General features: G+C 44.5%; 1 protein-coding gene and 1 long non-coding RNA gene across 3 annotated transcripts in view; both read right to left on the bottom strand.

Moving 5' to 3' along the window:
- Nucleotides 1-25,855, bottom strand: part of BMERB1 (bMERB domain containing 1) — a 145,073-nt gene that overhangs the window by 60,575 nt on the left and 58,643 nt on the right. The window lies entirely within an intron of this gene.
- LOC139179617 (uncharacterized) lies at nt 5,868-9,076 on the bottom strand. The gene is made up of 3 exons (XR_011563941.1): nt 8,761-9,076; nt 6,802-6,871; nt 5,868-6,212 (listed from the first exon to the last, which is right to left on the bottom strand). It is a non-coding gene; the product is annotated as an uncharacterized lncRNA (long non-coding RNA).

Here is a 25,855-nt window from a genome sequence, read left to right as displayed (position 1 = left end):
CACATGCACAAACTAAGTCATTCAGTTGTGTCCGACTCTTTGCAACCCTATGGACTGTCTCCCTCCAGGCTCCTCTGTCCACGGGATTCTCCAGGCAAGAATACTGGAGTGGGTTGCCATGCTCTCCTCCGGGGATCTTTCCGACCCAGGGATTGAACCCGCATCTCATTTTATGTCTCCTGCATTGGCAGGTGGGTTCTTTACCACTAGAATCACCTGGGAAGCCCTATATATATATATATGTATACACACACACACACCATCATGGAGGTCTGGTTTTTGTAATATAAAGTTAGGGTCTCACCATTTTATTACCTGCTCATTTCACTGAACATTCCGTGAGCGTTTCCACACGTCCTTGGATGCTCTTCCCCAGCAGCAGTGTGAAAGGCTGTGTGGTTTGCTATTTGTGGCTGTGTCATGAATCACTTCACCAACCCCCAGACACTTAGGTTGTTTGCCATTTCCCCCACTAGAAGCAGCGCTGGGATGAGCATTCTCAGAGATAAATCTCTGTGTGCATCTAAGAGGTGCCTTTAGGCCACATTTCCAGAGAGAATGGCTGGGTTTTAAAGGATGCCGTAGTCTGATGACCCTTCATCGGCAGAGGAAACACAGGAGAGGGAATGTTCTTGCTTTACTCTGAGGCCAACATCACATTCTCTGCATCTGCTAACTCCTTCCAACCTGCCTGTTGTGAGAACTGAATTAACAGAGACACGCTATGCTTGATGCACAGTTACAATTACCTTTGTTATCCCCATGCTCTGCCACACCATCTCTCTCTCTCTTTTTTTTAGTTGCAGGATGTGAATCTTTACTTGAGGCATTCAAACTCTTGGTTGCGGCACGTGGGATCCAGTTCCCTGACCAGGGATTGAACCTGGACCCCTTGCATTGGGAACACAGAGTCTTAGCCACTGGACCACCAGGGGCCAGAGTTAAAGATCTTTGAACTGAGGCCAATCACCAGTTCATGATTGTTGGTGAGCCTTTTTATGTCTTAGTATCATGTTCTTCCTTTACAAAATGGGATTTAATAGCTATCATATGCTAAGCTGTGCTGGAGGCTTTATATGTACAATCTCATTTAATCTCTATTTCATAGAGGATGTATCTGAAGCTTAGAGAAGGAAGGTGACTTGGCCAACATCACTCAACCAGAATGTTACAGAGACAGAATTCAAATCTAGCCTCTCTCTCTTCTCCCTAACCACATGCCTTCACCACATTATACAGCCTCCGGGTGAGAGCTAAATGAATCTACGGATGCAAAGGCGCATAGTTAACCATTCCAAAGACGTGAGTATCCTTATTTCTCAGCCATCACGGTTCAGACGGACAACCTGATTTCCACAGGACACACGCTGAAAATGGCAACACACCCTGGGACGAAGCGTGGGACACAGAAGATTAATCACACCCCATGGATTGGCATTTTACCTCCAACCTCGGGGGAGGACGGAGGTGGTGGCACTGCCAGGCTCCAGGTGCTGAGATGAACATTTAGCTTTGACCTGGGACAGAGGATGGCACTGATCCTTCTGTTGAAAAGTCCTGCTCATAGATGCTTTCTTTCCCCTGGAGAAAGGAGCAAAGCCTGGAGTTCAAATCAGGATGGAACAGTTCGAATCCTTTCTCTGTGCCAAGCACTGTTGCTATTCAGTTGTTAAGTTGTGTCTGACTCTTTGCGACCCCGTGGACTGCAGCACGTCAGGCATCCCTCTCCTTCACCCTCTCCCAGAGTTTGCTCAAACTCATGTCCATTGAGTCGGTGATGCCATCCAACCATCTCATCCTCTGTCATCCCCTTCTCCGTCTGTCTTCAATCTTTCCCAGCACCAGGCTCTTTTCCAGTGAGCCAGCTCTTCACACAGGTAAGCCAAAGGATTGGAGCTTCAGCTTCAGCATCAGTCCTTCCAATGAATATTCAGGGTTGATTTCCTTTAGGATTGACTGGTTTGATCTCCTTGCTATCCAAGGGACTCTTAAGAATCTTCTCCAGCACCACAATTCGAAGGCATCAATTCTTTGGCACTCAACCTTCTTTATGGTCCAACTTTCACACCCATACATGACTACTGGAAAAAACATAGCTCTGACTATACAGACTTTTGTTGGCAAAGTCTTGCCAGGCTCATTACAAGTCTCATCTCATTTAATCTTCACAACACCTTAGGTGAGGGGTTAACCAGCTATGCTAATGCTAAGTCACTTCAGTCATGTCCGACTCTGTGTGACCCCATAGACAGCAGCCCACCAGGCTCCAGCGTCCCTGGGATTCTCCAAGCAAGAATACTGCAGTGGGTTGCCATTTCCTTCTCCAACGCATGAAAAAGAAAAGTGAAAGTGAAGTCACTCAGTCGTGTCCGACTCTTAGCGACCCCATGGACTGCAGCCTACCAGGCTCCTCTGTCCATGGATTTTCCAGGCAAGAGTACTGGAGTGGGGTGCCATGACCATGGGCCAAAGCCAGTCCCCACCCTGATGTTGCAAATAAAGTTTTATTGGAACACTGGCCATGCTCATGCTCATTCATGTATTGCTTATGGCTGTTTCTGCATTACACCAATAGGATGAGTAGCTGTAACAGAGATTGCATGGCCCACATAACTGCAAATATTTGTAGAAAAAGTTTGCCAACCCCTGCCCTAGATGGTAGATGCTATCATTCCCCTAATTTAAATTAGGTTAAAAAAAAACACACATTTAGACAGTAACAATAATAGCTAACATTTACTTAGCACTTATTACATGCTAGGATCAAATCACCTTATTTAACTCCCAAAATAGCCCTGGGTGATAAAAACTGTTTTCATCCCCCTTTCACAGAAGAGCAAGTCAAGGCTCAAGAAATGGAGAAAGTGGTGGGGTCAAGATTTAAAACCAGACCTGTCCTACTCCAAAGTCTTTGTTGCCATCAATTCTATTCACTTAAGAACTACCTCTCCACTTAAGAAGTATCATCATCAGCTTAGCAATCAGAAAACTGAGTCTATTTTATTGCCTTAGATATATGGAGAGTAGCTATTTTTTAATTTCATTTTTTAAATTATTGGAGTATAATTGCTTTACTGCGTTGTGTTAGCTTCTGGTGTACAACAAAGTGAAGTAGCTATAGGTATACATATATCCCCTCCGTCCCACCCCTTACCCCCTCCCCACCCCTCTAGGTCATTAAAGAGCACTGAGCTGAGCTCCCTGTGCTTTATAGCAAGTTCCCAATAGCTAGCTATTACACGCATGGTGGTGTATATATGTCAACAAAGAGGAGCTGTTTTAAAGATCTAGCAGGTGATTATCTGGGGAGCTCTGCCCCAGGAATTAGGATACACCTGGGCTGAGGGGCAGGGGGCAGGTCCAAGGACCTTCATGCAGGGGGTCTTCAGCCCAGACCCTGAGAAATGCGGGTACAAGATGTCAGTAAGTGAATATCATGCATGGTTTCTTTCAGTCTGACCTTGTATGACAGAACTAGCATGATGGAAACCTCGGCAACATTCTCCAGCTAGAAGGAAGGCAACCAACAGTGGATGTGTCCACAAGGACAAATCCCAGGAGGAGCTGGATAAGCATTTCAGGACAGCTAGAGAAGATGGTTGCCACAAGGATCTAAGAGAGCAAAGCATGGTTGTTTAGAACAAGCAGAGCACTAAGGCACAGAAGTCCCCAGGGCTCCAACTGCCATGGCTGTCACTCAGCTTAGAGCAGCTGAGTCACTTCTGGGGGATGAAGCAGCTAAATCCATCCTTTTTATCCCCAAATGCCACACCAGGAAGACTCACGCCTCATGAGCACAGCAGCACTGGCAAGCAAGAGCTGAGCACTGAGCACCGGACATGACTGGGATGTTCCTGCAGGTTTAATCATTTATCTTGAAAACATAAAGCTACCTGGGGACAGGGCGGTGATGGTGGGCATGGCAAGCGAGGGCTGACGGTCTCCTAGAAATTTATAATTTAAATTTAGAGAGAAGGGAAACTGCTGGGGACCAAAAGAGAAATCTTCCCCGGTCAGTCGTCTCCAGCCATGGGTCACAACATGAATCTAAGTCCAGGGTCCCCTGGGCAATACCCACTTCTGTTTCTGCTTCCTCATTTCATGTACCCAGAGCTGTCACATATGAAGCATCACTAGGAGTCCAGCACTAACTCATCCTGCTCCTAAATACCTTGGCAGGTAGGTACGCACATTATCACCCTCTCTTTATAGGTTAATAAGATGAGGCTCAGAAGGAACATAAGTGATTGGCCAAAGTCATTCAACCAGTGAATGGCACAGACCCAGGACTGTCTGATTCCAAAGTCCAGGCTGTAGGTCAAAGGGCTACAGGATAGCATTTCCAAAACCTCAATCACTGTGCAGAATTCACCACAATCATGTACTATCGGTCAGGCTTTCCAGGTGGCACTGATGGTAAAGAATCTGCTTGCCAATGCAGGAGACTCAGGTTCAATCCCTGGGTTGGGAAGATACTCTGGAGGAGGAAATGAGAACCCACTACAGTATTCTTGCCTGGAAAATTCCATGGACAGAGGGGCCTGGCGGGCTACAGTGCATGAGGCCAAAGAGTCGGACATGACTAAGTAACTGAACACACACACACACATTATGTTGGGGACTGAATGCTTGTGTCCTCCCCTCACCCTGCCAAAGTCCTATGTTGACACCCTAACTCTTAGTGTGATGGTGTTTGGAGGTGGAGTATTTGAGAGGTAATCAGGGTTATAGGAGGTCACAAGGGTGGGGCCCCCATAATGGATTAGTGCCCTTATATGAAGCATCAGAGCTTGCTTCCTGTCTCTCTGTTGTTCCCCATGTAAGAACACAAGAAGATAGTCGTCTACAAACCAGAAAGAGGGTCCTTACCAAACACCAGATCTGCCAGTGCCTTGATCTTGGACTTCCCAGCCTTTAGAACTGTGAGAAATAACTGTTGTTTAAGTCACTCAGTCTATGATACTTTGTTACAGCAGCCTGAGCTAAGACACTAACTATACCAGCATGTATTCAATATTCTTTACATTGACTTTTTTCACTTATATAAACTCCTTAAAGGAAATTGCATTATCATATCCATACATGCTGTCAATATCACTTAGTATAGTTAGAAAATAATCATAACAGTAAGTCCAATGGAAATAAAGTGATCTTATCAAATTCTGACTAAATACTGTAGCCTGCTTAGAGCTCAGATTGAAAGCCTAACTTTTCTTTCTTAACCATGTAGATGAGTAAGTACTACATAGTTGGCAAGTACTGGAGAGGTGTTAAAGACAAACCATCAAACTGAGGCTTCTTTGACAATTGTAAAGGTCGATAATTGGAAAAAAAAAAAAAAAGAGTACAGGAGATATTGTGGGCTCAGTTCCAGACCACTGCAATAAAGTAAGTATCTCAATAAAGCAATCACACAAAGTTTTTGGTTTCTCAGTGCACAAAAGAATTTCGTTTGCACTTTACTGTAATCAAATGTGCAAGAGCATTTTGTCTAAAAAAAAGAAAACAATGTATGCACCTTAATTTAAAAATACTTGATGGCTAAAAAATGCTAACCATCATCTGAGCCTTCAGTGAGTCATAATCTTTCTGCTGGCGGAGGGTTTGGAATGTGAGAATTACCAAGACGTGACACAGAGACACGAAGTGAGCAAATGCTATTGGAAAAGTGGCAAGACAGACTTGTTTGACACAGAGATGCCATAAAACTTCAGTTTGTAAAACACACAATATCTGGGAAACACAATAAATTGAAGGATGCCTGTAATTTTCGTGCAACCTAATTCATTGTGGTTTTGTCACCGAACTCAGATCTAGCTGCTCGCCACTTAAAAGCCATTAAAGAAGCCAGGTTGGTGAAAGGCAAGTTTGCTTTATTTTGGATGCTGGCAACTAGTGGGGAGGGCAGGCACCTGTCCAAAGGCTGACTCCACCCCCCCTTCACCCAACAGTCAGTGGGCAACAGCTTTTATAGACAGAGGGAGGGGGCTACATGCAGAAATAGCACAGTCAGCTCTGACAGTCATCTTGAAATGAGTCATCAGTGGTCTGACCAGCATCATTTTGATTCTTTTAGGTACAATTCCTTCAGTTCCGGGGCTGGTTTGTTTCCATGTCCCTGTGGCCAGTTCTCAAAATTGTGGCAGCTTAGGCATGGCTAGAGTCTGGTCATCATGTAGTTAACTTCTTCCACTGGGTGGTGGTTTCAGCATCTATAAGAGAGCTCACAGGATATGGCTTAGAACATGATCTACAACACAGGAGAAGGAAATCAAGGTCCTGACTGTGATTAATGGCTACATTATTATTTGGTTTCCTTCGTTTCTGCATTTTCTCACTTTTCCGATTAAACTCATTCTTTCACTAAAGCCTTTCCACAGACAAAAGGCAGGCTGAGGACATGGGGGACAAGGGTCACAGCATTCCAGTTTGAGGCTAAGAGCATCTGGGTGCCAGGGTCACCCTTCCTACCCCCGGGAAAGCTTCCGTAGAATCAAATTCCAGTTCCTTTGGTTGGAAAGGACTTAGAGGCCCTGGGGACAGCCTCATCTCCATGTCTGACAGGATGTGGAAGGACATGACACGATTTGCTTCTGAGGGTCCCTCAACAAACAGCAGGGGGCTCAATCTCTTGAGTTCTCATTGGAAATTAAATGAGAACTGAGGCGTGAAGGCAAGTGTGTCAGATTTTTTCGCCCAAAGATGAATCAGCCATTTTGAGTCATTATTTTAACCCAGCTTGTATCATAGAAGCAATTTAATGATGGTGGATGTATTCATTTCAGTCCCACAAACACTTACTGGCGCCCAGCATCCTTGGAACATCCTCAAAAGGACACACAAGAGAAGGGCCTTTGGAGAACGGGGGAGCCTGCGGGTAAGCATCAGAGGACAATCACCTTCAGCCTAATATGTCCTTTTCTATCCTGTGAATAGATGTGGAACTTTTTTTTTTAAGTCTTTATTGAATTTGCTACAATATTACTTTTGTTTTATGTTTTGGTTTTTTGTCCACCCAGGCATTAGGATCTTAGCTTCCCCACCCAGGGATCAAATCTGCACTCTGCACATTGGAAGGCAAAGTCTTAATCACTGGGACACCAGGGAAGAACCTAACGCCAGGAGAGAAACTATCTGAATTTTGTAATAAACTTTTTAAAATTTTTGGAATAAATTTTTATGTATAGAAAACTTGCAAAGACACTACAGAGAATTCCTATCTGCCCTTCCCCTAATGCCCACCATTGTTAATACATCTGATGCGGCTGATTTACTGTATTTGTTGTTGTTGTTTAGTCGTTAAGTTGTATCCAACTCTTTTGACCCCATGGACTATAGCCCGCCAGGCTCCTCTGTCCATGGGATTTCCCAGCAAGAATACTGGAGTGGGTTGCCATTTCCTTCTCCAGGGGATGTTTCCTACCCAGGGACTGAACTGAGGCAGGAGGCAGGTGAGCGCCCGTCCACCAGGGTAAAGCTATTGGAGATTCAGTCCTTGCGGATCAAAACTCCAAGAAGAAAAAAGCAGGACAATTAAGGGAGGAGGCTGGGCCCGGCCCAGACCACGTATTTCTCATTCCCCAAGTCAGAAGACCTCCTTGACCACACATGCACAGAAAGGCTCCTTGGAGACCAAAGGGGAGTTATGTTAAGGGATGTTCTACCCAGAGGCCTTTTCAGTAAGATCCATCTTGGCTAAGAGATGCATGCGCACACATGGGAGGGTCCTGCGATATACCAAATACAGACAGTGAACTGGGGAAATTCAAATGACTGGCCAAAGGAAACCCGGAAAAATGCCTCATAAAAGTGATTCAAGCTGCCACGAGGGTGCAACTCGGCGACTCTCTCTCCCTGAGAGCGCCCGTGTGTCTTTCTACACGGACTGTACTATTTTACTTCTCAATAAACACTTTACCTGTTTCACTACTTTCCATCTTTGTAGGAATTCTTTTCTGCAAAGCTGAAGGGGCAGGGCCCTTGTCACTGACCACTGATCTAGTGACTAGGATTTGGTGCTTTCACCAACGCAACCCGGCCTCAGTCGCTGGCTGGGAACCCCAGCCACTGCAGGCCGAGGCCACCCAAGATCATATCCCACGTCTCGTGCATAGGCAGGCGGATTCTTTACCACTGAGTGACCAAAGAAGCCCAATTCACTGTTAACTGTGTTGTTTGAATGCTTACCATGGCAGGTGTCATCGGCTGAAAACATTAAAGAAAAAGAGAAAAAGCTTTTTGGGTACAGGTACCGTGAGAGCCAGGTGAGCCCTCAAAGACGGCCTATGAGAGGGGCCGTTATGGGCATGAACTTTTCAGGTGTCACGACCACCTCCCAGGCTGATCTTGGTCCCATCGGTTGATGAGTCTGGGCCTCAGTTTCTTCATCTGCCACATGGGGACAATCACTCATGTCTCAGCTGATCTTCGTGCCAGGCATAAAGAAACTTCTCTGTAATGTTTGCTCTTATTATTCATTTAATAAATATCAATGAAAACCTGCTTCATGCCAGATCCTGCTCTAAGTAATGAGGATGAAACAAAACAGACAAAAGCCTTGTTCTCATCAAGCTGACCTTCTAAGAAGGGGTTTATGTGTCAGGGAGAAAAGTCATTAGCTCACAGCTTTCCTCTGATGCTAGGTTTGGACAGATTCCAGTTCAAGTCCTGGCTCTACCAGTCACTGTGTGATCTGGACCACGTTACTGATTCTTCCCAAGACTCAGTTTCCTCCTCTGTAAAATGGACAGTAAGTCCTACCTCATAGAGTTGCTGCTCTGGAGAAGAAGTAAGATGACACATCCAGTGCTTGGTGCAGTGCCCGGGTGTGATAAAGGGTGGTCAGCATCATTCTTACTACTCACACCTGTCCTTTCCCTGGAAAAGCCAGACCAATGTGGGGGAGGAGACAAGGTCAGCATCATCAAACCTGGAGAACGAGGGCCTGCTGGTCATTTAGACCCACGCCTGCTCCCCAGTGGCTCAGTGGTAAAGAATCTGCCTGCAGTGCAGGAGATGCATGTTCAATCCCCGGGTCAGGAAGATCCCCTGGAGGCAGGCATGGCAACCCACTCCAGTATTCTTGCCTGGGAAATCCCATGGACAGAGGAGCCTGGTGGGCTACAGTCCATACAGTCACAAAGAGTCGGACATGACTGAAGCGACTGAGCACGCATGCACACACACATCACCCTGAATGAAGGGTCCAAGAATGGCCCTGCTAGCCCTCAGCCAAGGAGCCAGGTCCTTTAGCTCACCCCCTAGGTCCCCACAGGCACATCTTCCTGGTATCGACCCGAGGGAGAGTCGTAAATACCAGGGAAAGATATCTGAGCCCCATTACTGGGGAACAGATATCCTGATGCATTTCAAAGGCTCCTGGTGATACCCCAGCCTTTTACTGTCATCAATCATTCATGGAGGATAGAAGCTCATTTCAACCCCTCAAACATCCTAGTATGGGATGTATCAAGCATCTCGCCTTCTCGCTATGAAGTGAATATAATGGGAAACAGTCGGTTGCTCTTAATGAGTCACCATTTCCCAAGAAGATGAAGTAACTGCTTTTAATTCAGACGCTCCGTATCCTCCCCCTCCGCCTTGTGAATAAGGATGCCTCTGGGTCCTGCGAGTAATCATACCTCCCTCTGCACGCCACCTTCTCATATGTAATGCCTCTTTATAATCACAATCACTCCACAAGGAAGGTTTTGCAGCTGAAGAAACTGATTTGCCTTCAAATCGTGACCATGGATATTATTCTCTAATGGGATTTTGGGTATGATTTTTTTTTTTTAAGCTTCTCTGAGTTTCTATTTTCTCAGCCACATCTGCCTTGTCTGAGGTCACGAAAGGAGTTAGGGAGAAGGTCTGATCAGCAACAGGGTTAATAAACAGGCTCTGGAGTCAAGTCAACATGGGTTTAAGTTCTGGCTCTGCCTCCTTCTAGCTGCTGCCCTTGGGCAAATGACTTCAACTCTCAGCCTCAGTTTCTTTTTTCTTAATTTTATTTATTTTTGGCTGTGCTGGGGCTTCAATGCTGCACTCAGGCTTTCTCTAGTTGCAGAGAGCAGCATTCTCATGGCGCTGGTTTCTCTTGTTGCGGTGCACAGGCTTAGTTGCTCTGAGGCACGTGAGATCTTCTCAGACCAGGAATCAAACCCACATGCCCTGTGTTGGAAGGCAGATTCTTAACCAATGGACCACTAGGGAAGTCCCAAAGCCTCAGTTTCCTTATCTATAAATTGAGGGCAAGGACATAGCCATGAAATTAAAAGATGCTTGCCCCTTGGAAGAAAAGCTATGACCAACCCAGATGGCATATTAAAAACCAGAGGCATTACTTTGCCGACAAAGGTCCATCTAGTCAAAGCTATGGTTTTTCCAGTAGTCATGTGTGGATGTGAAAGTTGGACTATGAAGAAAGCTGAGCACCAAAGAACTGATGCTTTTGAACTGTGGTGTTGGAGAAGACTCTTGAGAGACCCTTGGACTGCAAGGAGATCAAACCAGTCCATCCTAAAGGAAATCAGTCCTGAATATTCATTGGAAGGACTGATGCTGAAGCTGAAACTCCAATCCTTTGGCCACCTGATGCAAAGAACTGACTGAATGGAAAAGACCCTGATGCTGGGAAAGATTGAAGGTGGGAGGAAAAGGGGATGACAGAGGGTGAGATGGTTGGATGGCATCACCGACTCGATGGACACGAGTTTGAGCAAGCTCTGGGAGTTGGTGATGGACAGGGAGGCCTGGCGTGCTGCAGTCATGGGGTCACAAAGAGTCGGACACGACTGAGAGACTGAACCAAACTGAAGGACAAAGAATGTGGGAACCTCTGAAGGCTCATTCTGAAAGCTCAGAAACCAAAGGAAAAGCAAGGGCTTTACCTCCTCTCTGCTCCACAGCCTCTGAGTTTTGTTGGGACCTGAGTTTCTTTACCATCAGCACTACTGACATGAGGGGCCGGATGATTCTTAGCTGGGGGCCGTCCTGTGCATTGTAGGATGTTCAGCAGCATCCTTTGCCTCTGCACCCTAGAAGCCAGTAGCATCCTCCCACCCACCCAAAGCGTCTTCACACATTTGTGAATGTCAACATAGGAAACAAACTCACTCCCCTCTCCCCAAAAACTAGTGATGGAGACACACTCTTTCAACAGTGCTCTTGGGAGCACAGATATGAGACCCTCGTGCTGCTGCTGCTAAGTTGCTTCAGTCATGTCTGATTCTTTGCGACCCCATGGACTGTAGCCCACAAGATTCTTCTGTCCATGGGAATCCCCAGGCAAGAATATTGGAGTGGGTTACCATTTCCTTCTCCAGAGGATCTTCCCAACCCAAGGATCAAACCCGCATCTCTTAGTGTCTCCTGCATTGGCAGGCAGGTTCTTTACCACTAGCACTAACTGGGAAGCCCAGAGACCCACGTGGGTGTGATTCAAAGTTCATTTCCTGGGACTTCCCTGGTGGTCCAATGGTTAAGACTCCATGCTTCCAAGGCAGAGGGTGCAGGTTTGATCCCTCATCAGGGAACTAAGATCCCACATGCCACATCGTGGCTCAGCCAAAACATTTTTTAAAAAATCCATTTCCCTGGACCTCTCCGGAGTCTACTGAATCAGAATCTCTCTGGAGGAGGCCCCCATAATCTGTATGTCATTAAGGCGATTTCTTCATTCATTTCTTTGTTTCCTGAAATGAGGAGAGAGTGGTGTAATCCCGAGAAAGGGGTCATTATGAAGATTAACTGAGGGGATCCATAGAGCCCGTAACACAGTGTACTCAATAAATGTTACCTATTTCATTACAGAAGCACTTGTCTGGACAAAGAGGAACATAGAGGACTTCAGACTTGGGGGAAGAACAGGAAAAACATGGGCAATGGTAATGGCCTCTCTGTTCAAATGCCAGCTGAGAACTGTAACTAATAAGTTACAGGTGACACAAGGGAGACCATGCAAGCCCCACAGGGGCTTTGCTCTGCCGATAATCACTTCTCACATTGACTTCATGCTCAACTGCCTCCCCAGCTAAAACAACTCACTGTCAATAAAAGGCAAGAGGTGAAAAAGTTAAAAAAAAAAAAAAAAACATCAGCCTGAGTATTAGTTGTTTGTTGCTGCCTTTGAAAATGACCACACATTTATTGGCTTAAAAGAATGCACATGTACTGCTTTATCTTTCTGGAGTCAGAGGTTTGACATGAGTCTCGCTTGTTCTAGCTTCTGGCGGTCGCCTACACCCCTTGGTTAGCAGCCACCTCCTCCATTTTCAAAGTCAGCCATGACAGGAGGAGTCCTTTTTATGGGACATCTCTCTGACCCTTCTTAGTTCTTCACATCTCTCTCTGACTCAGTCAAGAAAGGCTCTCTCATCTTAAGGGCTCATGTGATTAGATTGGGTCCACTCTTGTAATCCATTATAATCTCTTCTTCTCAAAGTCTGTACCTTAATTCCACCTGCAACAATAATTCCTGTTTGCCGTATAAGGTAACATACTCATAGGTTCTGAGGATAGGAGTGTAGGCATCTTTTGGGGACCATTATTCAGTAAATCACGGTCTATATAACAGAGGATACCAGATAAACTGACTGTGGAACGTTCCAGAGTGGGGTCATTATCATCCTCCCAGGCAAAATCTGTGGTCTGTAGAAAGGGACCTAGACCCATTGAAGGAAGTAGGGCATCCAAGCAGTAAGGCTGCCCTCCTGCTCACTGGGGATCATCCACCCCCCCAGCTCAGTGCCAGCAGCCATCACACAACAAACACCCTCAGTTGATAGCATGACTCAACTAGAAATGCCAGTTCTGCCCCTTACTGGCTTGTGACCCTGGACAAGATACTTACATTCTCTGAGATTTTGCTTTTTCACTTGTCAAGTGTGTCTAACAACCCTACCTTGCAATATTCCTTCATTCCATAATAACTCCCTGCAAGGCTGGTAAGCTGGTCATGTGACCTCTCCCCGTCAAGGTCCACCATTAGTGAAATGGGGATAATAATTAACTAACTCAGTGGTTGTGGTGCTGGTTGAATGACAGGTTGTGTGCAAGGCTCTTAATGTGGCACCTGGTACATCATAAGGAGTGCGAGGTTGTCAATGACCACAAGTACTATCATCATCAACATCCCCACCCTCATCATCATTACCATCTTTATCATCTTCTGCAACATCGTGATCATCACCATCCCTGCCATCATCACCATCATCCCTACCATCATCACCACCGTCACCATCAGAAGCAGCAGCAGCATCACCGACATCAAAAGAGAAACCAGACAATCTCAGACCAACACCACAGCTGAAGCTGGAGACAGGGAAGGACAGAAGAGATCAGCCCCAGGAGCTCCTGTGACAACTTTACCTCCCTCCCCAGAACTCCCTTTAGTGGGAATGCCCTACCTCTTACACCATCCCATTCCATGCCTACCTAAGGACAACGAGAAGCACTAAGTCCCACCAGCATCATCGACAAAACTAGCCTTAGGTCTGGAGGGAAGGGAATGGGAGGTGATATTAAGGTAATGGAAAAAAAAAATTTTTAAGCAACTATTCTAGAATAAGGGCTTCCCTGGTAATGACTCTGCCTGCAATGCAGGAGACCCAAGTTAGATCTCTGGGTTGGGAAGATCTCCTGCAGAAGGAAATAGCAACCCACTCCAGTATTCTTGCCTGGAGAATCCCATGGACAGAGGAGCCTGGCAGGCTACAGTCCATGGGGTCATAAATATTATCCTTCAAGGAATTACCTCAGAATGCTTCTAATAATCCTAACATTCCTCAAGCCTTTTAAAACTTTTATTAGACAGCTATATGATGATTCAATCCTTTCTGGAATAAGGAGAGGGATCAATAAGCAAACTCTTCTTTGATCGCTGCTTTCAAATAAATTTATGAGCCATTCCAGACAAAATAGTTTAACACACCTATATTCACTTTTTTATATTCACAAGATTTGATTACTTAATTTGCACCACCTGGCTCAGAATGACTTTTCCAAAAATGAAACTCCCTCTCCAAGACAAAAGTTGCTTATCACCATTAAGGGTGCTCACAAGACCTCAACATGGATTGGGATTGTGGTCCCCAAGAGAGGTTTCCATTTGAATGATGTGTGTGCAATATTTCCAGAGTGGGGCTTTGAAGGAGGGTGACACGTGAGTTCTGGCAGTTTATTTAACAATCTGTAATGTCATATTTTCCCTTCTAAGTGACCCTCAATGAGTCACCAAGTGGCTCTGTCATATTTCTCCAACCCCAAGCAGAAGGGCTCAGCTTGGTTTCTGAGGTCCTCTGAGACCCTACCAGAGAACAAAGTATTCTCTCTAATTCAGAGGGAACTGTTAGGAATGCTGAGTTAAAACCATGGAAATCGATAACCCTATAATAACAATAAGGTAACTGTCCAATTAAAACTGCATAAAAACAACTAATGCTTTTTGGCATTTCTGTAGGTTCATCCTATTATTCAAAGTTCTTTTTTTTTTTTAATGTCCTCCAGCCCTGAAATCTCAGAACAACTTCATGAATATAGACAATTACGAATCTACCCTGAGCTGTGAATCATGCATCTTTTAGTAAGGCTCCCTCACACTTCCAATTTTCAAACCAATTCAGAAGTAAGCGGAGGGCCCGGGTCACACAAGGGTGGGTAGAGAACCAGATGGTGCTGCTGAAAAGCCCGCTTGGTGGGCTAAGATGATTGGAATCTACAGGAATATAAATTGAGACTGTCTAAAGTAATATTTCAGTTTTTAAAAATTGCTTAGCCTTAAAATCATGTGGCTCATTTCATCTCTCTCTGCCTGGAAACTTAACTGGAGACATAAACTGCTTGGAGAACATAATTTTAACTCGGAAAGTTTGAGAATGAGGAACAGCCTAGGATGAATTCTTATCTGAGTGGTTTGCCTGGGATTCAGGATGCTCGAGGGTCAAAGAAAACCAGCCAGGGAAGGCTACTTATGGGCTTTGTGCGACCATGAGTGGGTCAAGTTCAGTGTTCACCAACAGGATTGTAAACTGGAAAACCAGAGGGAGAGTCAGATTATGGCAGAAGAGAAAAGACACAAACGTTGAAATGGACTTGGCAGATTGAAAGTCCAGTGTGAGAGGCAAGATAAAATCCTAAACAGAAAGGCCACAGGCAAAAACATCAGGGCCAGAAATACTCAGTTTTGTTTTGTTTTTTTATGAAAGTTCACACTTTGTCCACATTTCCTTGGTTTTTACCTATTGTCCTCATTTCTGTGTTTCAGGATCCCATCCAGGACAGCCCGTGACATTTAGTCATCATGTCTCCTTAGGTTTGTCTTGGTTGAGACAGTTTCTCAGAGTGGTCTCATTTTTTTAAAAAAATAATATGTATTTATTTATCTGGCTGCACTGGATCTTAATTGCAACATGTAGGATCTAGTTCCCTGACCAGGTGTTGAACAAGAGACTCTGGAGTGCTAAGTCTTAGCACCTGGATCACCAGGAAAGTCCCAGAATGTCCTTGCTTTTGATGACGACCTTGACAATTTTAAGGAGTAGTCGTCAGGTGTTTTGCTGAATGTCCCTCCACTGGGATCTGCCTGGTATTTCTCTGATGACTGGACTGGGGCTATGGGTTTTTGGAGGAAGATCATAGAGCGAGAGTGCCATTCTCCTTGCCTTCTGTCAAGGACACATACTCTAAAGGTTACTCTTGATCCAGGTCACTCTTGATCCTGACCCCGATCTCATAGCTGAGGTCATGTTTATTAGGTTTCTCCCCCTACTCCTTTCCATACCATCCTCTTTGGAAGGACATCAATAAGCACAGCCCACATTTACAGGATGGGGAGTTATGCCCACTTCCTTGAAGGCAGAGTATGGTATTATTTTTATAAATAGAAAAAAAATTCCTACATTGGAAGATGAAGAGGATCACAAGCCAGTGGATCACAAACCCAGAACTTCTTGCATGTCTCAGCCAGAACTGGGGGTGTGGGTAGGGCCAGTAACCCGGCAAGAGATTCAAAATCAGAGCATTTGAGTTCAAGCATCACTGTGGCTTCAAAAAAGCTGAAGATGCCAAAAAACTGGACGCAAAAGCTAGCCAAGATTTCAGCCAGTTGGGATTTATTTCATAAGCACAGAGTTTTATTCTCTCTGGCCTCCCTTTTGAACATGCAAGGCTCAACCCCCGTGAAGGGGGTCATTCTTCTGTGGGACCCTGGGCAAATGACACAGCCTCAGAAGGTCTGGGGGGCTCTTCATATATTCACCAAACCTACTCTAGGCCAAACAATGTTCTAGGCTCTAGGCACAGAGACACGCAGCATTCATCCCAGTGGAGAAGATGGGCTGCAAGTAAAAAAAGATAAACAGCCTTTAAGTCGACTGGACTATGTGGAGAGTAAAATATGGTTATGGGCTGGTAATTGGTGGCGCCTTCAAACAGTGTGGCTGGGGAAGACCTCTTTGAGAAAGTGACATTTGAGCTGACATTAAATGATCAAGAGGAGCTGGCCTGGGAAGACAGAAGGAAAGGATGTTACCGTCAGATGGAACAGCAAGTGCCGGAGCCATGAGACGGGAACAAGCTTGATGTTCATGAACAGAGAGAAGGTCAGTGTGGGTGGAACAAAATGAGAACAGGGGAGGGTGTGACATGATGGTGAGACAGGAAGGGGCCAGATAATGCAAGGCTGGTGGAAAGCTGGATTTTATTCTGTGACTGACCTACAGAAGAATTCTAAGCAGGGGAGAGATAAGACTGCTGTCTTCTGTGATAGAAGGTGTAAAGGTAGGGAGCAGGCATAGAGGTAGGAAGATCAGCTTCCTGCAACTGCTTCAGGGATTTGGAGGATTAAATGCAGCATAATATATGCAAAGTGCTTAATCGAGGGCTCAGTCATAGCAAGAGATCGATAAACACAATAAAATAAAATAAATGCAATCAAAAAGCACACAACTGCTGTTATGCAGATTCCAGCTGTTTCTTCCGGCTCAGCCACAGTCACCTCTGTAGCTCCCACTCTGTGGACTTTTGCAGAAGGTGATTCAGCCCTACAGTTGCTGGCCATCCTGTTCCCACAGATAGGGCTGTCTGATCTGGGGTGTGGCAGACAGGTGGCTGGGAGGTTGAGCATTTTGGGGGCACATACACACACACCCAGGTACATAAGATGGGGACTGAAACATTGGCCCAGGCCCCAGTTAGGACTGGAGTGTGTTCTGAGGGTCCTGTGTGAAGGATAACAGAATATGTCACCCCAAAACATGTCCCTTTCCCATAAGGATTATTAGCTGAAAGCAACTGAGGGAAAAAAAAAAGGTACAAGAAAAGCTCCCTACCTTTTTCAATTTGCCTAAAAGTAGGATATCAATTTATAATAAAGGTCATAAATTGTGTAACATATATATATATATATCTAATATATATAATGGTATATATTATATATACCTTTATAAATTGTATAGAGGTAATAAATTTAAATTTATTATAAATTATAATAAAGGTTATATATTTATAAAATTATAAATCTCCCTTCTGTACCAGGGGGGAGAGAAACTAATCAGTGCAAACAACTCTAGATTTTCATCAGCCTGGCGATGTCTCCAGAGGAATCTATATGATAAACTTAAAGACTAACCAATCCTTATCCTGCATTACTTTCCCCCATCTACCTACCTTCCCATTAGAAACTCAAAGTCCCTTTTCTTGTCTTGTCACTTCCCTAAAAATGTATCGTTCTTCTGTGCAGATTCTGTATCAGCCCGAGTTCTAACCACCCTGATGAGCTACTCATCATTGAGTGCTCCCAGGTATATGTGTGATTGCACATGTTAATAAACTTGGCTGTTCTTCTATTTTGTCAGTTTCATTTACAGGGCTGCAGCCAGGGCGTCTGAGATGGGCAGAGGAAAATGATTTTTTTCCCTTTCCAATACTTGTTGGCACCTCCAAATTGGGTGCAAGTAACTGAGGGCCACACGCTTGTCTGGTGATAGAGAGGGAAAAAAAGATGCTGAATCTGGAGTGGGTTGCTGAGGGCAAAAGAAAAACAAGATCAGAATGAAGTTGTCCCAAGGGATAACCTGGAGGTGACAAATTATATTTGGAGAAAGGTAGGAAAAATTAGACTCTGTGGTGTGGAAAGGAGCAGAGGAAAGAGTCATCAATACCCCCAAGACTGGAAAACTCCACCGTGAGTCACCAAGAGCCCACGTCAGGAAACAGCTATTTTGAGCTTGGTTAGAGAGTGTGGCACTGTCTGCTTTTACTGAGACGAGTGAGTGGCTGAGCCAGGACGTTAGCTATTCATATCACTGCTTCCCCGAAACAGAATCTCAATCAACTGAGTGCTGAGAGTCTAGACCACCTGATTGCACAGAAAATGAAATCTAAAGCATTCAGTAGCTTTGGGTTTGTCAAGCCTAGAAAGTCTGTTCCAGGAGAAACTGGAACCTGCAGAGAGAATCTGCCAAAGGAAAGGCAGGCATCCCTTTCAGAAGACGGGGTGTGAGGAGCAACTTCCTGCTCTGCGCAGCTCGCCCACCCACTTTGTTCAAGGCATTCCAATTCTAAATGTCATATTGTGATATCCCCAGTGGGAAGTGGACATTTGTTGATTTTTGCCTCCCAGCACCTGGTCACCTTTCCTTGGTGAGTGGACTCCCATTTTAGTTGGGAATCTGATGCAGGTAACAATCCTGGGGATTCTTGGGGCTGACCCTGCCTGGGTGTGGTGTTCTGTTCCCCCAGGCACGGAGCTGGTTCAGATGGACACGAAGCTCCATAACAAAACCCAGGTAATCAGGTCCCGAGCTTTTGTGTGAACTCTTGGAGGAGGAGAAACTTGGCCTGGTCTCTGCTGGCCATGGACCAGTCATCACATGGATCCTGAGAGCAAATCTTCACAGAAAGAAGAAAAGCCAAGAGATGGAGAGAAACAGAGGAACCCTGGATCAACTTCTCCTGGAGGAACAGAACTCAGTGCATCCTCTTTTTGCTTAAGCAGTTTGAGTTTTCTGTGGCATATAACCAGGTCACACAAATACTCCACATCTTCTAAGAGAAATGTGTAAGAAGGAGCGGCAGAGGGTGAAAATACTGCTGTGGTCACAGGGCTGTGGATCCAGGGCAGTCCTGTGTTTCCCCTTGTCCATAGTCAAAAATGCCAATACAACGGTTTCCTAGGTCAGGGGTCACAAACTACAGCCCATGGACCAAATCCAGCCCACCAATGTATTTGTATAGCCTGTGAGCTAAGGATGGTTTTTACATTTTTTTTAAATATTGGAGGAAAAAAAATCAAAAGAAAACAAATAGTTGGTGACATGTGAAAATTACACAAAATTCACATTTCAGTGTCCCTAAATAAAGCTTTATTGGAATGAAGCCATTTCCATTTGTTTATGTATTATCTATGGCTGCTTTCACACTACAACAGAGCTGAATGGTTGGAATAGAGACCATCTGGCTTCAAAGACAAAAATATTTACTACTAGCCTGTTAAGAGAAGGTTTGCAGACCTCTGTCCTAAAGGATCCTTTAGACAAAAGAGATTCTGTAACTTGCCTTTTATAAACTAGGCTATTAAGAGGTTTAAGTTCCAAACTTACACAGAGAAACATGTCCAAAAGATTGGCTTTTCTTGCCAAGTAAAAAAATGAGGAAAAGAATTGCTAATTATTTATAGAAACTTGTTTAGAAGAAACTCCATGTTAAGGTTATAAGCCAGAAGTACCATTCAGAACTCAAAAAATAATCCCAAAGGCAACAGCAATGATATATTCAATTTCAGTAATGATTATTTTCCCCTAACTGTGAAAAGTCTATTTCTAGAAACTTCTATTGTTTTTTAATAATCTAAGAACTAATATAAGCCATAACTGAAATGAACTTTAGAGTAAGAAGAACAATACCTATTATTTATTAAGCCTTTACTATTTGCCAGGCAGAGTCTGAACATTTTACTTACATTCACACGTTTAATGGTCCCAACCACTGTACAGGATAGATACTATTATTCTACCTATTTAGCAGATGAATAAACCAAGGCACAGAGGCAGGTTGAGTAATTTGCCTACAGTCACACAGCCAGCAAATACTGGGGCCAGGATTCAAACCCCTATAAACTGGTCCCCTAAATTGAACTACAAAGTGGGGTAGACTATCTCAGCTTTATTTAAAGACACATTTTAAAACATTAATTTATTTGGCTGTGTTGGGTCTTAGTTGCGGCATGCAGCATCTCCATTTTCATTGTGAGGGCTCTTTTGTTGTGAGATCCCTCACAATGCTGGCTCTCTTCTTACAGAGCACAGGTTCCAGAGCTCCAAGGCTTCAGCAGTTGCAGGGCGCAGGCTTAGTGGCTCTGCAGCATGTGGGATCTTAGTTCCCCAACCAGGAATCAAACCCAAGTCCCCTGCATTGCAAGGCAGATTTTTTAACCACTGGACCACCAGGGAAGTCTCAATCTCAGCTTTATTTCAAAGAGATGAGGAGGGATTTCCCAGGCCCTGCAGTGCTTAGGACTCAGCACTTTCACTGCTGGGGCCCAGCTTCAATCTCTTGACTGGGGAATGGGGACCTAAAATTTCACAAGCTCAATTTATTATTTTTTTTTTTTCAACAACAACAACAAAAATAGATGAAGGTAATGAGATTCCACCTGGTGAGACAAAAGACAAGAAATTTTTTTTTTTTTTTAAGACAAGAAAATTTAAACACAAAATTGTTCTCTGCCCGTTTGGGCCTCCTCCCTACCCTTTAGTGTATGTTTTGCATCTGCACTAATCAGACCTCCTTGGGAGACAAACTCCCTTCTTTATCTTGTAAGGGCCCTGATGACCCACGCCTGCTGCTCACTTTGTTCATGTAGATCTGGATTGTGTAAACCGTCAGTAATGCGTCATTTGACGCTTAATTTTCCTAACTGTGCTTTGACCACTAACAGCAGAGCATTCCTCAGAGCTTTCTAAAAGACTGTCTCCCGGGTTATCACCCTCAGGTTGGCTCCAGTAAAATTTCCCACCTTTTTCTTAGATTGACTACTGATTAATTTTTCATCAACACACTACAGTCTGAAGTTTAATTAGTAGCACAATGTAGCACGCACTTTTCTTTCTTAACTTCGTAGAATTCCAGCTTTTCTGAAAAATGTCTTTTCTCTGAACCTTCAACATGGTCACGTTCAGAGAACATAAGCCCCGTCCCTCTCCAGTTTCCCACATCTGATTGGTCCAGGTGTGGACATCTGACCCACGTGGACCAATAGGCTCCTTCTATGAGACTTCAATACTGAGATTATGATTCCAGCCTCAATCTAACTGCTGTCTTAGAACAGAAGCCTGGTAGGGACTTCCCTGGTGGTCCAAGTGGCTAAGACTTGGAGCTCCCAATGTAGGGGCCCCAGGTTAGACCCCTGGTCAGGGAACTACATCACAACTAAGACCCAGAGCAAACAAATAAATAAATATTAAAACAGCAACAACATAAGCTGTTTGCCACAAGTTCCGAAAACCAGAAAAAGCCCCTCTGCAGTGTGAGACAAATGAGAGATATAAAGAGAAACGGACGTGGAGGAAGGGAGCTCCCTGATTCACAACACATTCTAGTCCCTTCCTGAATTCCAGCACTTCTCCACCCTGGGTTTTGTGAGGCACCCCCGTGATGGTTAATTTTAGTGTCAACTTGAGTGGGCCACTGTGCCCTGATTAAACATTATTTCTGGGTGTGTCTGTGAGGGTGTTTCTGGATGAGATTAGCATTTGAATGGGTGGACTCAGTAAAGTAGATTGCCTTCCCCATGAGGACTGGCAGGATTCAGTTCCTGAAAGACCTGAATAGACAAAAGGCAGAAGAAAAGACGAGCTCACCTCTTTTTTCCCTGCTTCACTGATTGAGCTGGGACGTCTCCTCTCATAGTCTCCTGCCCTCTGACTGGTATTTGTATCATCGGCTTCCTAGGTTCTGAGGCTTCCTCCACACTCAGACTGGCTTTCTTGAGTCTCCAGCTTGCAGATGGCAGATCGTGAGAATTCTCAGCTTCCATAATCACACGAACCAATTCTTTACAACTCTTTTTTTAAACATATATTTCCTAATGAGTTCCTCTGGAGAATCCTAATACCAGAATCCTAACCCAGGACCCTTACATAATATTCCCCTTTGGCTAACTGAATGAGTTTCAATTACCTACAACCAAAAGAATCCTCAAACGTACCCCATTGAAGGGAAAAACACTCTTCCAGTTTTCATATTCTCTGAATCGTCAGCATGGGCCTCTGAAATAATGGGTTTGCTGGATTTCTAATTATTTCCTTAGTTGGGCACTAACTAGGCCAGCTCCCAGGAATCACTGCTTTGTAGGCGGAAGGACTAGCTGAAGATGCCTAAAATGCTGTACTGGACAGCCGGGAGTCAACAAATTGGTTTTGGGCTTCAGTTTACTTTTTCTTATTTGCTGTGTCTTCTTTTTTTTCTCTGAAAAGATGCATTCTTCTCCATCTCCCTCCAATGAAACAGCTTGAAATGGCAGTTTTACCTGGGATGAAGCTGAGGGAGGGAGATAAACAGTGTCTCAGAACCAGTTGCTGAAATGACTCTCATCTTCATCGTGCTCACTCAGTCGTGTCCTACTCTTTGTGACCCTATGGACTGTAGCCCGCCAGGCTCCTGTGTCCATGGAATTCTCCAGACAAGGATACCGGAGTGGGCTGCCATTTCCTCCTCCAGGGGATCTTCCTGACCTAGGGATTGAACCCACTTCTCTTTCAGCTTCCTGGACTGGCAGGAGGATTCTTTACCACTGTGCCAATGACTGGGGTGAAAGTAAAAGGCAGTTGCCTGATTTCTTCATAAGTCATATTTCTGAAGGTAGAACCGGTTTGGAGAAAATCCAAATGCTTCTCTGAGAAGATTAAGCAAGTGAGATAAAAAAGAAAGTGATGGCTTCCCAGGGTGGTAGTAATTGGTATTTGAATGGGTGCAATGATTCCCTTTATAGATGGGCAACATGAGATTTGCTAACCAATGGCAAGGTCAAAATTAAGCCTCTGACCTTGAATCAGTGGCCTCTGAATAATGTCTGTTCTTTCCCCAGCCAGCATCTGTGTTTTGATTTCCAACTGGGGGACTGAGCATGTGATCCAGAACCTGGTCAACCAAAATATTCCATCACCACCTTCTTACCCTCTCTCCTGCCATAGTAATCATTCAGGTCTGGGCAAATTAGCCAAGTTGGAGTCATGAGATTAAAATCAACTCTCAATACTCATTGGAAGGACTGATGCTAAAGCTGAAGCTCCAGTATTTTGGTCATCTGATGCCAACAGCCAACTCATTGGAAAAGTCCCTGATATTGAGAAAGATTGAAGGCAGGAGAAGAGGGCATCAGAGGATGACATGGCTGGATGGCATCACTGATGCAATGGACATGAACTTGGGCAAACTTCAGGGGATGGTGAGGGAGGCCTAGCCTGCTGCAGTCCATGAGGTCGCAAACAGTTGGACACAACCGGGCTTCTGAACAATAACACGGATATTGCTTCTTAGATGTAATGCTATTGCACAGTTTACAGACTATGTGTGCGGTGTGTGCTTAGTCGCTCAGTCATGTCTGACTCTTTGCAACCCTATCGACTGTAGCCCAGGCTCCTCTGTCCGTGGGGATTCTCCAGGCAAGAATACTGGAGTGGGTTGCCATGTTCTTCTCCAGGGGATCTTCCCAACCCAGGGATTGAACCCAGGTCTCCGACATTGCAGGCGGGTTCTTTACCATCTGAGCCACCGGAGAAGCCCTTACAGACTAGGGTGTAATGTAAACATAATCTTGATATGCACTGGGAAACAAAAAACTCATTTTATTGGTCTGGAACCCAAACTGCAGTATCTCCAAGGTATGCCTGTACTTCTAAATCATATTCCAAAACCATCCACTGCCTGCCATCTCGTGACTCATCTGCAGCCCACCATCTGAACAATTTCTAGAGCCACCAGAGTTTCACTTGTAACCCCCGACAATTCACTCTTTACGCAGTAACCAAGGTGAGGGCAATGGGGAGTCATAGAAAGAACACGAGCCAGAAAGGGGCAGCCTCCTGTTAGGACAAGGATCTCTACCTTGCCCACAGATCATCTTTAACTATGTCTCAGCTGGGACACTGAAGTTATTTTTCTGGGTGTTTGTTCTAAGAGTACTCCAGCGGGATTCGGCAGGGGTTGGCAAAGCCAACCCCTCAGGATTAACTGCAGGGAATGATGATTTGTCCTTTGCCTGTGTCTTCCTCCAATTCTTTTCCTTGATTTAATTGTTGGCCTCAAGGTGGGAGGGATCTCAGTTCCCAGACCAGGGATGGATGTGCCCCCTGCAGTGGAAGCATGGAGTCTTAACCACTAGATTGCCAGGGAAGTCTCGTTTCTTGGATTCTTCAGCAGCTGGGCCAGGGGAACACACTCAGGGCTACACTTTCCATTCAGTTCAGCCAAACTGTGTTCAGGGCTTCCTTTGGGCAAGACCTCCCACTGCTGGATGTGGGAGGTCTGCAGAATAGACAAGAGAGTGTCCTGGAGTAGGGGGGCTTTGAAGCCCATGGGGGAGGGAGAAATTTATGAGACGAGAGAGAAAATGCATGTAGAAAAAATATTTCAGTCGTCCAAAAGTAAAAATGGTGAAAGAAGCTAGACACAGAGGCCATAGCGTATGGCTCCATTCATATGAAATATCGAGAACAGGTAAATCCACAGAGACAGAAAGAGTATTCTAGGGGTTGGGGGAGGGGTGGGTGACTGCTGAATAGGTGTGGGTTTCAGGTGACAAAAATGTTTTGGAACTAATTAGAGGCAATGGTTGCAGACATTATGAACATACTAAATACCACTGAATAATACATTTTATTTTATTTTTTAAATTATTTATTTTAATTGGAGGCTAATTACTTTACAATATTGTAGTGGGTTTTGCCATACATTGCCATACATTCATGATTCACATGAATCAGCCATGGGTGTATATGTGTTTCCCATCCTGAGCATCCCCTCCTTCCCCATCCCATCCTTCAGGGTCATCCCATTGCACCAGCCCTGAGCACCCTGTCTCATGCATCGAATGAACCTGGACTGGCAATCTATTTCACATACGATAATATACATGTTTCAATGCTATTCTCTCAAATCATCCCACCCTCACATTCTCCCACAGAGTCCAAAAGTCTGTTCTATACATCTGTGTCTCTTGCTGTCTCGCATACAGGGTTATCGTTACCATCTTTCTAAATTCCATATATATGCGTTTGTATACTGTATTGGTGTTTTTCTTTCTGGCTTACTTCACTCTGTATAATAGGCTCCAGTTTCATCTACCTCATTAGTACTGATTCAAATGTATTCTTTTTAATGGCTGAGTAATACTCCATTGTGTATATGTACCACAGCTTTCTATCCATTCATCTGCCGATGGACTTCTAGGTTGCTTCCATGTCCTGGCTATTGTAAACAGTGCTGTGATGAACATTGAGGTACACTGTCTTTTTCAATTATGGTTTCCTTGGTGTGTATGCCCAGCAGTGGGATAAACATTTTTAAATGGTTAGTTTTCTGGGACTTCTCTGGTGGTCCAGTGGTTAAGACTCTGTGCTGCCAATGCAGGGGGTGCTGGCTCATCCCTGGTTGGGGAACTAAGATCTCACAGGCTGAGTGGCCCAGTCAAAAGTGTGCCACATCTTAAATAAATCTTAACTTATTTTACACATTTAATAAATACACTAAATATATACATTAAATAATTTTATATTTAATATTAATAAATTAAAACATAAAAATAAATAAATTAAAAAATCAAAACACATCTTAAATAAATAAGATGATTAATTTTCTG

This window comes from Bos indicus, chromosome 25 (assembly GCF_029378745.1).
Source record: "Bos indicus isolate NIAB-ARS_2022 breed Sahiwal x Tharparkar chromosome 25, NIAB-ARS_B.indTharparkar_mat_pri_1.0, whole genome shotgun sequence".
NCBI classification, from domain to species: Eukaryota; Metazoa; Chordata; class Mammalia; order Artiodactyla; family Bovidae; genus Bos; species Bos indicus.
The sequence above is the reverse complement of the archived record's forward strand: the minus strand, read 5'-3'. Positions and strand labels throughout refer to the sequence as shown.